Source organism: Camponotus vicinus, unplaced genomic scaffold (genome assembly GCF_025532165.1).
Source record: "Camponotus vicinus isolate PSW18456_S1 unplaced genomic scaffold, iyCamVici1.0 SCAF_2, whole genome shotgun sequence".
NCBI lineage: Eukaryota > Metazoa > Arthropoda > Insecta > Hymenoptera > Formicidae > Camponotus > Camponotus vicinus.
The window spans coordinates 10,671,569-10,687,459 of record NW_028141956.1 but is presented as its reverse complement, the minus strand read 5'-3'; positions in this window follow the sequence as shown (position 1 = coordinate 10,687,459).

The following is a 15,891-nucleotide window of genomic DNA, read 5'->3' as shown; positions in this document are numbered from 1 at the left end:
CTAAAAATTAATGTTAATATCCCCAGTACCTAGAAATAATTTTTCAAAAGAGAGACAAATTATATTAATTAAAAATATATTCGTTCGTAATCATTTTTATCAAAAAATTAATAAAAATTAATCACAATATGAAATTATTTGAAAAATAAAAATTTATACACAACGCTATATCCATATTTAATCTACTATTAAATCTTTCTGGCATTAGACAATAATAATATCAATCCTAATAATGATAGAACATTTTTAACGAAGAAAAGAAAAGATACATTTCTCTCATCTAAATATATATTATTTAAATTAATTCGACTTTAAAGAAGCATATGGTGTTTGTCGTTGAATTACTATCAAAATCATTGCTTTCGGAAATTGCCAGGAAAACCTGGGATTAGTTCCTTCAATCTTACAATAAAAATTCCCAATTTTTAACAGGGCACCGAACTAGACGTCGCGAATGGATCTCACAAGAACCGGTGAGAAATAATTCTCCATGATGAAAATCGTTTCGACTCCTCGGCGGTACGAGCCACGCAACTTTCATTAACGTTTATTTAACGGAAGGAACAATGATAACTCTTATTAAAACGACAATCTCGTCTAAAAACGCGAAAAGAACGTGGGAAAAACACGGTGATTTCGCAACCATAATTTATTAATTTATTTATGAATATTTTCCGATACAAAATTCGTAAATACAAATATAACTTAAAAAACAAATTATTAAATTCATAATAATTAACTCGCGATTCTATAATATCGAAGGTGATCGTTAAATTTTGTAAAGTTAATATTTAATCGTTGACTTATCACATCGAATCTTCACTCTCTTATTCGACATTTCTTTATATTTAATTAACAATATTTAGGAATATTATTTGACGAGAGGGATAGCGATAAAATTCTTTTGTTAAAATGATAATCTTGTATAAGGACACGAAGATAACGCGGAAAGAACACGGTATTTTCCCAACCATAATTAAATAATTTATTTTAAGAATATTCAGTTCCGCGCGATATGGAATTCATAAATAAATAAAGCTAACGGAAAGCATATCATTAAATTTATAATAATTGACTCGCGATTCTGTAACGAAGGCGTCCATCAAATTTTATAATGCTTATATTTAATCATTAATTTAGCATCGAATTTTTACATTTTATATAAAAATTTTCTGAATTTATTAATGACTCTTTGACATGAAAATGCAAACAGTTACTCTTTTATGAATATTCCAAAAATATATACTTCAGAAACAAATACTTTAATTTAATGAATTACTATTATGTTAATTACTATTATGTAATCATTATACGTATACTTTCGATAATTTTTCGTGTAATTTACATAAGAATTTACAATCGTAAATACAATTTCATATAATATAATTATAGTTATAATTGTATTGTATTTTACAATTAAAATATCAATGTTAGATTATAATTAAAATACAATTATAACTATTTATAATTTACAATTTACAATTTACAAATTTATGATGCTATCAATATCAAATAATAATATTCGATTTATTCAAATATTGAATAACGTCGATATAATTTGATATTGATAGCATTAACATTTGGATTTAATATTATATTTGATTTAATACACATATATTTTTAAGTTTTAAAATAAAATATAACGTGTTAAGATTTCTTAAACGTTAATAATTATGCAATTTCTTTAATATTTCTGAAGATAATTTTGATAATTTAAATTTCACTTTTAAAACATTTTTATTTTTAAAACATGTTATATTTATTTTTACGTTTTTAAAAATAAATTCAACTTAATGAAAATAATTTTAATTTACCCCTAGGATTATTGGAATATTAAAAGAAAGAATGAATCTTACTTAATAGCCCTCACAACCCTATTATTAAAGGATTCTAATAATTTTAATAGCTCTAACAATCCTACTATTACAGAATTCTAATGATCTTAAGAGCCCTAGCAACCCTAATATTAATAGAAGAATTCTAATGATTTTACTTAATAGCCTTAACAACCCTACTTCCTGATTAACTAAAATTATTCGAGATTTGAGAAACCTATCTCTAATCATCACTTCACCTAATCATCTATATGTTTTAGTCACGTGCCTTAACCGCGTGCCCTAACCGTACTCTTCAGGCCAGTTGAACCTACCTTTCGTTGATCCTGGCCACTTTCTTTCTCGATCTCTAATCAGAGATCGAAGAAGGAGGTAATTACTCCTTCTTTTGCCGGATAATTACCGGCAAAAGAGCGTGAAATATTTACGCTCATTTAGTAACGATCGTTCGATTTCACGATCGTTCGTTAAATATTGAATATAACTTTATTTTAACTGAAATAAAGCCAAATTACTACAAATTTCTATAAATTATATTTTATAATAAAATATAAAATTAATGTGTGTATTTATCATATTACAAATTATTTAATTAATTAATCATTTGGCTTTATATTAAGTTAAAGTAAAGTTTAAAAACAATATCTACAAACAAATTCTACGATGGATGAGCTATGAGCAATTAGAAAATAAGTGCGTATTATAAGAATAAATTAGCATCAAAAATTGATAAAATTAATAATTGTTAATGGGTGTCTTTTATTTAATAAATTAGACAAAATCATTACAAAAAAATCTTTTCTGGATCTCTTCTTTTTTTAATTAATATTTCAATATATTTTCGCAATAGATGTAAAGCATAAGTTTGAAAGAACTTATTAAAATTATTTAATTTAATTAATTTAATTTAATTTTTTTTATTTAATTTATTTAATTTAATCCATCCTAGCTCATCCATTTTAAGGCAACGGATTTATCTACAATCTACAATCTACATCTGCAATCTCTACGAATCCATTACCTTAAAGTTAAATAAAAGTTTTTTTCACTCACCGGCACTGATGCGCAACAGCGGAGTTGTTGTTATCGAAGCTAGTTGTCTGTAACATACAAATATAAAATTCATTTATAATAATGCTCACAAAATGCAACTAATATTTAAAAAATTTTTATCGCGCGGAATTTTATATCCGATGTGTAAAATAATAAGCAGATAAACACGCATGGAAAAATTTTATAAATTTTTGAAACTGTTTTTAAATAGAAAATTTTATATGACTTTTATATAAATCTTTCTCTTTAATTCATTTAAATAATAAGATCGAATTATTGTTCGTTTATAACAAGTTAACGATTTATAACAATTAATATATAAATAATAATATTCACCATCAGGTTGTTCCGCCGGTGCAGGATGCCTCTCCTAGGCCTGCTCCTCCTCTCAGATCATCAGGGCTGTTGCATCGATCTATAACATACAAAAGAAGATTCCAATGTAGCAGCGTTCAAAATAATTAATATTTCAAAAATTATTGTATGCATTAAATTTTATATTCGATGCATATAATAATAGCAGATTAATAAAATAGTTCTATAAATTTTAAAAAACATTACTAATAATTCTCTTATAACTTTATAAAAGTTTACACCTTTACAAGATTATAGCTTTAATTTAAAAATCTTTTTCTTTAATTCTCTCTTATTTAAATATAAATAAAAAAATATAAATAAAAACATCAAATTAATTGTTGCGATTAATTGTTTAATTTAAATTATAATAAATATATTTAATATTTAATATATGATTACAAATAAATAAATTGCTTACCAGAAGGTTGCTCTGCCGGAGCCTGATGCCTCTCTTAGGCCTCCTCCTCCTCTCAGTCTTAGGCGCGCGATACTCAACGGCACTCCCGCACTCACGAGCGATATTTCTATATCGCTATTTTCGCTATTTTACGCGCGATACTAAACGATTCCCGCACTATTTCGGTACGATAAAAAATTTTATATTTGATCGCGCGATGTATATACTTAATATGTATATACTTTGAACGGCACTCCCGGTTTCGGTACGAGCGAAAATCCCATTTCACTTACGAGAATCAGCTTCGAGTCAACAGGTCGGGAATGCAACGATACAACGAGCAAGGACTAAGCCCAAACCGGAGAGAAGACGAAACGATTGACGGAAATAGAGGAAAATGAAGTTGATCAACTCTTTTTCGCGCATAATTATCCTATCTCGTATCGAACCTGGACCCGCTAAGCACGATTTCAGGTGCTCCGCCCGGACATATTATGCCTCTCGCGGTTGCTATATGCTACACCAGGCTAGTAGACGGCAAAAGAAGAGGATACCCACATTTTTTAAATGCTAACATTCAGCAATTTAGAAAATGGGGAGGCAACCCCTTTTACCGAGCGAAAATCGTGCCTAGGGGAATCCACTCGACTCCTCGACAGGGTTAACACACGCAGTGCGTGTGGCTGTAGACGAGCAAAGAGAAGAGACCCATTGACGACCATTCCGAGCAATCGATCGAGTTCTAACTAATTCGGGCCGAATCACTTGACGAAGCACGAAGCAAGAGTGTACGTTGCATAGCAACGTGTGCAAACTCGAAACATCCCAGTTAGTTGGCATCGGAAGTAGAGACTCGTGACAATAAATGAAATTGGGATTTTATATGAAAAGTCCAAAAGTTCCGCGAAAACGCGACGACGCGAGAATACTACAACGCGAAAACGCGGTAACGAAGCGCTTGCCATCCGCGGCACGTTGACCGACAACGCGAAAGGGTACTTAGCTTCCCATTCAGGCACCTTACGATTTATCATAAATAGAAAAATTTAAGATAAACCTCAAGACACCATCCAAGTACTAAGCCCTCCCACCGCGACAAGGTGTACCCCATGGGAGGGTTATATTATATATAATTTTATATATAATATAATACATAATTTGAAATTTATTTTGTAATATAGTACATAAATTTAAATTCGCAAATATAAACGATAAATAAAAATATAAAGGATAAGAGAACATCTATTATACAAAGCAATGTTCAAAATAATTGATTTTAAACCTAATTATTGCGCGCAATTAATTTTTACATTTTTACTTTTAAATAGATATATTTTAATATTATAAACTGCGTAATTACAAAATAATTTATATTTCTTAGATATAAACTTTTAAAAATATGATAAATAAAAAAATTTCTATTTTTTTATATATAAAATATTTAAATAAATATATTAATTTGAAATGTTTTATAAAACATAAAAGTATATGAAAATATTAATTAATAAAAAATTTTATAAATGTTTTAATTATTTTAAAATAAAATAGAATATTATTTATAAGTATATGTATTATATATGTTACAATTTAAAATCACTATTAAATTACAATCAAAGAAATAAAACGAAACGAGAAATATGTATATTTTGAATATATATATTATTGATAAATAATTTATATATTGTTGCGTCCGCGGAACGCGGTATATATCGAACGCGATATATATCGAACGCGATATATATCGAACGCGATATATATCGAACGCGATATATATCGAACGCGCGCGACACAATGGGCATACGCTGACGCTCGTGCACTCGTAAATAATAACGCGATTTAAGGTGCACAAGAATTTTAATAAATCGCGAGTAACATACAAGAATTCAGAATAATCCAGAATGTCCGCACAACTTGACAGCTGGGCTTAGACTCTCTGACACTCGTTGTTTATAACAATATCTTGACAACGCGCGCGAAAACGCGATACGAATACATTCAGCGGGACGGGACGCGGGAACGCAACAATATAATAAATAATGAATGTGATAAATAATTTATATTAATGACTTACATCATATCTTATTGATCCATCCAGTTCTAAAACCTCCTTTTTCCTTTTTTCAGTTCTAAAACCTCCTTCTTCCTTCGCTCTTTTCTCGTGGCACTTTAATCCTCGTTGCACTTACACTTATTCACGAAAAGTTCCTCGTTGTACTTGCAATTGTGTTTAGAGAAAGAATTTGATAATATATGAAACGTCTCACATCACTACTTCACTGCTCAAGAGCCACTGAGCGAATGATCGTAAGTCAAGAACATTACCGCGGTACTGTTTATATCGCCAGGGTCGACTATGTAAAGGAAGAATTTGATAATATATGAAACGTCACTACTTTATTGCTCAAGGTTTCTGTGCGAATGATAATAAAGCCGTGTAACGTATTAACAATAGCGCGATACTGTTTATCAAGGTCGAACACGGTGTTATTGATAATTCTCTCGTTGCCGAAATATTTTCTGTAATATAAAATATTCGTGCGCGGAATATTAAATTATAGAAGTATTTTAATTTATTGATTTAAATTGATTATTTTTTAACAATTTATCACGGAGCCTTTCGTTATGCTATTTATTTGCATCTATAATTCAATTGTTTTACTTTGTATTCTCTCATAATCCAAATTATTTTTAGATTTTCAAGTAGAACGATAAAGTAACACGGATGAAATATATTTGTGACTCTAGGTATTGAAATAATAATTGTTGTCCGTAAAGATCGCAACGATCGAAGCAATTATTTAACATTTCGGATTCCTATCATTTAATCGATTCTTGATTAAATTGTATATTGTTTAATTAACAAGGATTGTTAAAATTTAAGGTATTGGTCGAAATATAATTAATTCTAATATTGTTAATGAAATATAATAAGCATCAATGATCGAAGTAGCGCGCTACTGTTTATATGTTAAAGCTTTAATATTAAAATTAACTATATTTCGACCAATGCTTTAAATTTTCTCAATCCTTGTTATTAAACAATATACAATTTAATCGAAAATCGATTAAATAATAGAAATCCAAAATATTAAATAATTACTTCGATCGTTGCGATTTTTACGGACAAAATAATAATTATTATAATATTTAGAGTCACAAATATATTTCATCCGTGTTACACTTTATCGTTCTACTTGACAATCTAAATGTAATTTGGATTGTGAGAGAACACGAAGTAAATCAATCGAATTATAGATGCAAATAATTAGCATAATGAAAGGATAAATTGTTTAATAAATAATCAATTTTAATCAATAAATTAAAATACTTCATTAATTTAATATTCCGCGTTAATGTACATTTTATAATATATAAAATATTTTGGCAACGAATTATTGATAACACGGTGTTCGACTTTGGCAATATAAAATATAAACAGTAGCGCGCTATGTTTGTCATCATTCGCACGGTGACTCTCGAGTAATAAGATAGTGGTGCGAAACGTTTCGTATTGTATTGTAATGTTTTTACTAAACACGATTACGATTAGTATCGAAACATAATTTGCTTTAAATATTAATATAAATTAATTAATTAAAAATTAATTCACGACATGAAACTGTATCGCAACTATAAACCTTTATCGAATCGCAATCATTCATTACCGTGATTAAAAATTGAAACAAAATATACATAAAAGGGGATAAGAGACTTAATTATGTTATGAACTTTCGATCATTGATGCTTATTATATTTCATTAACAATATTAGAATTAATTATATTTCGACCAATACCTTAAATTTTAACAATCCTTGTTAATTAAACAATATACAATTTAATCAAGAATCGATTAAATGATAGGAATCCGAAATGTTAAATAATTGCTTCGATCGTTGCGATCTTTACGGACAACAATTATTATTTCAATACCTAGAGTCACAAATATATTTCATCCGTGTTACTTTATCGTTCTACTTGAAAATCTAAAAATAATTTGGATTATGAGAGAATACAAAGTAAAACAATTGAATTATAGATGCAAATAAATAGCATAACGAAAGGCTCCGTGATAAATTGTTAAAAAATAATCAATTTAAATCAATAAATTAAAATACTTCTATAATTTAATATTCCGCGCACGAATATTTTATATTACAGAAAATATTTCGGCAACGAGAGAATTATCAATAACACCGTGTTCGACCTTGATAAACAGTATCGCGCTATTGTTAATACGTTACACGGCTTTATTATCATTCGCACAGAAACCTTGAGCAATAAAGTAGTGACGTTTCATATATTATCAAATTCTTCCTTTACATAGTCGACCCTGGCGATATAAACAGTACCGCGGTAATGTTCTTGACTTACGATCATTCGCTCAGTGGCTCTTGAGCAGTGAAGTAGTGATGTGAGACGTTTCATATATTATCAAATTCTTTCTCTAAACACAATTGCAAGTACAACGAGGAACTTTTCGTGAATAAGTGTAAGTGCAACGAGGATTAAAGTGCCACGAGAAAAGAGCGAAGGAAGAAGGAGGTTTTAGAACTGAAAAAAGGAAAAAGGAGGTTTTAGAACTGGATGGATCAATAAGATATGATGTAAGTCATTAATATAAATTATTTATCACATTCATTATTTATTATATTGTTGCGTTCCCGCGTCCCGTCCCGCTGAATGTATTCGTATCGCGTTTTCGCGCGCGTTGTCAAGATATTGTTATAAACAACGAGTGTCAGAGAGTCTAAGCCCAGCTGTCAAGTTGTGCGGACATTCTGGATTATTCTGAATTCTTGTATGTTACTCGCGATTTATTAAAATTCTTGTGCACCTTAAATCGCGTTATTATTTACGAGTGCACGAGCGTCAGCGTATGCCCATTGTGTCGCGCGCGTTCGATATATATCGCGTTCGATATATATCGCGTTCGATATATATCGCGTTCGATATATATCGCGTTCGATATATACCGCGTTCCGCGGACGCAACAATATATAAATTATTTATCAATAATATATATATTCAAAATATACATATTTCTCGTTTCGTTTTATTTCTTTGATTGTAATTTAATAGTGATTTTAAATTGTAACATATATAATACATATACTTATAAATAATATTCTATTTTATTTTAAAATAATTAAAACATTTATAAAATTTTTTATTAATTAATATTTTCATATACTTTTATGTTTTATAAAACATTTCAAATTAATATATTTATTTAAATATTTCATATATAAAAAAATAGAAATTTTTTTATTTATCATATTTTTAAAAGTTTATATCTAAGAAATATAAATTATTTTGTAATTACGCAGTTTATAATATTAAAATATATCTATTTAAAAGTAAAAATGTAAAAATTAATTGCGCGCAATAATTAGGTTTAAAATCAATTATTTTGAACATTGCTTTGTATAATAGATGTTCTCTTATCCTTTATATTTTTATTTATCGTTTATATTTGCGAATTTAAATTTATGTACTATATTACAAAATAAATTTCAAATTATGTATTATATTATATATAAAATTATATATAATATAACCCTCCCATGGGGTACACCTTGTCGCGGTGGGAGGGCTTAGTACTTGGATGGTGTCTTGAGGTTTATCTTAAATTTTTCTATTTATGATAAATCGTAAGGTGCCTGAATGGGAAGCTAAGTACCCTTTCGCGTTGTCGGTCAACGTGCCGCGGATGGCAAGCGCTTCGTTACCGCGTTTTCGCGTTGTAGTATTCTCGCGTCGTCGCGTTTTCGCGGAACTTTTGGACTTTTCATATAAAATCCCAATTTCATTTATTGTCACGAGTCTCTACTTCCGATGCCAACTAACTGGGATGTTTCGAGTTTGCACACGTTGCTATGCAACGTACACTCTTGCTTCGTGCTTCGTCAAGTGATTCGGCCCGAATTAGTTAGAACTCGATCGATTGCTCGGAATGGTCGTCAATGGGTCTCTTCTCTTTGCTCGTCTACAGCCACACGCACTGCGTGTGTTAACCCTGTCGAGGAGTCGAGTGGATTCCCCTAGGCACGATTTTCGCTCGGTAAAAGGGGTTGCCTCCCCATTTTCTAAATTGCTGAATGTTAGCATTTAAAAAATGTGGGTATCCTCTTCTTTTGCCGTCTACTAGCCTGGTGTAGCATATAGCAACCGCGAGAGGCATAATATGTCCGGGCGGAGCACCTGAAATCGTGCTTAGCGGGTCCAGGTTCGATACGAGATAGGATAATTATGCGCGAAAAAGAGTTGATCAACTTCATTTTCCTCTATTTCCGTCAATCGTTTCGTCTTCTCTCCGGTTTGGGCTTAGTCCTTGCTCGTTGTATCGTTGCATTCCCGACCTGTTGACTCGAAGCTGATTCTCGTAAGTGAAATGGGATTTTCGCTCGTACCGAAACCGGGAGTGCCGTTCAAAGTATATACATATTAAGTATATACATCGCGCGATCAAATATAAAATTTTTTATCGTACCGAAATAGTGCGGGAATCGTTTAGTATCGCGCGTAAAATAGCGAAAATAGCGATATAGAAATATCGCTCGTGAGTGCGGGAGTGCCGTTGAGTATCGCGCGCCTAAGACTGAGAGGAGGAGGAGGCCTAAGAGAGGCATCAGGCTCCGGCAGAGCAACCTTCTGGTAAGCAATTTATTTATTTGTAATCATATATTAAATATTAAATATATTTATTATAATTTAAATTAAACAATTAATCGCAACAATTAATTTGATGTTTTTATTTATATTTTTTTATTTATATTTAAATAAGAGAGAATTAAAGAAAAAGATTTTTAAATTAAAGCTATAATCTTGTAAAGGTGTAAACTTTTATAAAGTTATAAGAGAATTATTAGTAATGTTTTTTAAAATTTATAGAACTATTTTATTAATCTGCTATTATTATATGCATCGAATATAAAATTTAATGCATACAATAATTTTTGAAATATTAATTATTTTGAACGCTGCTACATTGGAATCTTCTTTTGTATGTTATAGATCGATGCAACAGCCCTGATGATCTGAGAGGAGGAGCAGGCCTAGGAGAGGCATCCTGCACCGGCGGAACAACCTGATGGTGAATATTATTATTTATATATTAATTGTTATAAATCGTTAACTTGTTATAAACGAACAATAATTCGATCTTATTATTTAAATGAATTAAAGAGAAAGATTTATATAAAAGTCATATAAAATTTTCTATTTAAAAACAGTTTCAAAAATTTATAAAATTTTTCCATGCGTGTTTATCTGCTTATTATTTTACACATCGGATATAAAATTCCGCGCGATAAAAATTTTTTAAATATTAGTTGCATTTTGTGAGCATTATTATAAATGAATTTTATATTTGTATGTTACAGACAACTAGCTTCGATAACAACAACTCCGCTGTTGCGCATCAGTGCCGGTGAGTGAAAAAAACTTTTATTTAACTTTAAGGTAATGGATTCGTAGAGATTGCAGATGTAGATTGTAGATTGTAGATAAATCCGTTGCCTTAAAATGGATGAGCTAGGATGGATTAAATTAAATAAATTAAATAAAAAAAATTAAATTAAATTAATTAAATTAAATAATTTTAATAAGTTCTTTCAAACTTATGCTTTACATCTATTGCGAAAATATATTGAAATATTAATTAAAAAAAGAAGAGATCCAGAAAAGATTTTTTTGTAATGATTTTGTCTAATTTATTAAATAAAAGACACCCATTAACAATTATTAATTTTATCAATTTTTGATGCTAATTTATTCTTATAATACGCACTTATTTTCTAATTGCTCATAGCTCATCCATCGTAGAATTTGTTTGTAGATATTGTTTTTAAACTTTACTTTAACTTAATATAAAGCCAAATGATTAATTAATTAAATAATTTGTAATATGATAAATACACACATTAATTTTATATTTTATTATAAAATATAATTTATAGAAATTTGTAGTAATTTGGCTTTATTTCAGTTAAAATAAAGTTATATTCAATATTTAACGAACGATCGTGAAATCGAACGATCGTTACTAAATGAGCGTAAATATTTCACGCTCTTTTGCCGGTAATTATCCGGCAAAAGAAGGAGTAATTACCTCCTTCTTCGATCTCTGATTAGAGATCGAGAAAGAAAGTGGCCAGGATCAACGAAAGGTAGGTTCAACTGGCCTGAAGAGTACGGTTAGGGCACGCGGTTAAGGCACGTGACTAAAACATATAGATGATTAGGTGAAGTGATGATTAGAGATAGGTTTCTCAAATCTCGAATAATTTTAGTTAATCAGGAAGTAGGGTTGTTAAGGCTATTAAGTAAAATCATTAGAATTCTTCTATTAATATTAGGGTTGCTAGGGCTCTTAAGATCATTAGAATTCTGTAATAGTAGGATTGTTAGAGCTATTAAAATTATTAGAATCCTTTAATAATAGGGTTGTGAGGGCTATTAAGTAAGATTCATTCTTTCTTTTAATATTCCAATAATCCTAGGGGTAAATTAAAATTATTTTCATTAAGTTGAATTTATTTTTAAAAACGTAAAAATAAATATAACATGTTTTAAAAATAAAAATGTTTTAAAAGTGAAATTTAAATTATCAAAATTATCTTCAGAAATATTAAAGAAATTGCATAATTATTAACGTTTAAGAAATCTTAACACGTTATATTTTATTTTAAAACTTAAAAATATATGTGTATTAAATCAAATATAATATTAAATCCAAATGTTAATGCTATCAATATCAAATTATATCGACGTTATTCAATATTTGAATAAATCGAATATTATTATTTGATATTGATAGCATCATAAATTTGTAAATTGTAAATTGTAAATTATAAATAGTTATAATTGTATTTTAATTATAATCTAACATTGATATTTTAATTGTAAAATACAATACAATTATAACTATAATTATATTATATGAAATTGTATTTACGATTGTAAATTCTTATGTAAATTACACGAAAAATTATCGAAAGTATACGTATAATGATTACATAATAGTAATTAACATAATAGTAATTCATTAAATTAAAGTATTTGTTTCTGAAGTATATATTTTTGGAATATTCATAAAAGAGTAACTGTTTGCATTTTCATGTCAAAGAGTCATTAATAAATTCAGAAAATTTTTATATAAAATGTAAAAATTCGATGCTAAATTAATGATTAAATATAAGCATTATAAAATTTGATGGACGCCTTCGTTACAGAATCGCGAGTCAATTATTATAAATTTAATGATATGCTTTCCGTTAGCTTTATTTATTTATGAATTCCATATCGCGCGGAACTGAATATTCTTAAAATAAATTATTTAATTATGGTTGGGAAAATACCGTGTTCTTTCCGCGTTATCTTCGTGTCCTTATACAAGATTATCATTTTAACAAAAGAATTTTATCGCTATCCCTCTCGTCAAATAATATTCCTAAATATTGTTAATTAAATATAAAGAAATGTCGAATAAGAGAGTGAAGATTCGATGTGATAAGTCAACGATTAAATATTAACTTTACAAAATTTAACGATCACCTTCGATATTATAGAATCGCGAGTTAATTATTATGAATTTAATAATTTGTTTTTTAAGTTATATTTGTATTTACGAATTTTGTATCGGAAAATATTCATAAATAAATTAATAAATTATGGTTGCGAAATCACCGTGTTTTTCCCACGTTCTTTTCGCGTTTTTAGACGAGATTGTCGTTTTAATAAGAGTTATCATTGTTCCTTCCGTTAAATAAACGTTAATGAAAGTTGCGTGGCTCGTACCGCCGAGGAGTCGAAACGATTTTCATCATGGAGAATTATTTCTCACCGGTTCTTGTGAGATCCATTCGCGACGTCTAGTTCGGTGCCCTGTTAAAAATTGGGAATTTTTATTGTAAGATTGAAGGAACTAATCCCAGGTTTTCCTGGCAATTTCCGAAAGCAATGATTTTGATAGTAATTCAACGACAAACACCATATGCTTCTTTAAAGTCGAATTAATTTAAATAATATATATTTAGATGAGAGAAATGTATCTTTTCTTTTCTTCGTTAAAAATGTTCTATCATTATTAGGATTGATATTATTATTGTCTAATGCCAGAAAGATTTAATAGTAGATTAAATATGGATATAGCGTTGTGTATAAATTTTTATTTTTCAAATAATTTCATATTGTGATTAATTTTTATTAATTTTTTGATAAAAATGATTACGAACGAATATATTTTTAATTAATATAATTTGTCTCTCTTTTGAAAAATTATTTCTAGGTACTGGGGATATTAACATTAATTTTTAGTTTCTTTTAAGAAACTATTTGCAGGTGTTGGACATCCGTCGCCATTTTGAAATATTAGTTTTTAGATATATATCAATTTTATACATATATATAATAAAATACATGAACAAATTAACGTATCCAAAATATTTTTATAATTTTTGTTAATATGATATATTATATATACGCGAAATTATACATGAATGTTACATAAAATGTGCGAATACTTAAAAATTTAGAGACGAATCGAATGGGTACCCTTATATCAGTAAGATATTGATTAAAAGAAAAAAAAATTATTAATTTAAACGTTACAAGAATAAGAATCTAGATAATTATTCTAGAATTAATTATATATTTAAAATTATTTTATTTATTTTATTTTGAACACTATTCGAATTGAAATTTTTTAAATCTTGCTGTTATCGGGTTCGATTCGTCTCGCGCGCGCAGACGGTACCCCAAATTATGTGTTCGCACATTTAACACAAACTCCAATAATGCATGTATTTTATTATTTATAAATATAATCGTTCGTAATCACATTTCAATGACACAAAGGTTATATCCATTTAATTTTCAATAAAGAAATATATTTCTTAGTAATGGAAGAACATGTTTTCTGACGTGAATATCAATTTGAATTGAAAATAATGACGTGGGATAATTGTCTTTGATTTAATACTGAAATCATTGCTATCGGGAATAGTCCGAAAGATCCAGGATTCGTTCCCTCCTACAGTGGAATTCCCGACGTTCAATGGATCACTTAACTTTTCTTCGCAGATTGATCTTGCGAAATCTGATATAGAAACAAGATGTTAATCGTTCTCCATTTTTAAGGTCGCTCCTCTTTTTATCGGATTACCGGTATGTCACTCGCGTATCTGCAATTGAATATTTTGAATATTATCGATTTATTTATCATCGCGTTTTATCGCAAATTTTAAATCGCGATATATCTTATAAAAATTCGCAGTAATTCGGTCGCTGAATTGCATATTCACAAACATTACAGACCTCAAATGATTGTTGAAATATTTTCGATTTTCTATATTTACGTGATAATAATTATATCGCGCACGTGTCTATTGAGAGCTTCGATTATTATATTATAAAAATTATACGTATCGCGATCAAATATTTCGCATATTATCGACTTATTTATTCGTCGCGTTTTCTCGTGAATTTTAAATCGCGATTTATCTTTTAATTTAATCGTTGACTTATACATTGAAGCTTTGTTTATCTTTCCACGTCTTTGAATATTGTTTTTAATAGTTCGTGCAAAATGCTGATAGTACAAATATTTTCTTCTATAATTTAAAAGACGATCGATAACTATATTAATGAAAATCATTCGTTCCGTTATTTTCTATTAAACGTGGCCACAACGCGATTTTTAATTATATTTTAAAGCTTATAGAGCTCATTTCTTCTTATTCAGCTAATCATGCGAGAAATAGGATATGTATTTTATTCTCAATCGTGAAATTCGTATAAAGTCGCGTATATATTAATTGCAAATAAATCGGACAGTGAATTTTATGTTTATAAACAATACGGATCACAAATGTTTGTTAAAATATCTTCGTCTGTCAACATTTGTGTGATAATAATTATATCGCACGCGTGTCTATTGATTCGATTATTATATTATAAAAATTATGCGTATCTCGCAATTGAATATTCGATTATTGTCGATTTATTTATTCGTCGCGTTTTCTCGCGAATTTTAAATCGCAATTTATTTTGTAATTTAATCTTTGATTTACATCAAAGCTTATTCTATCTTTACACGTTTTAAATATTTCTTTTCATGGTCTGTACGAAATGCGTCAATAATGCAAATACTTTGTTCTACAATCGAAGAAATGATCAATAATTTTATTAATGACTCTTTTGATCATGATTATTTACGTTTATACGTTATTTATATAAAACTAATTAAA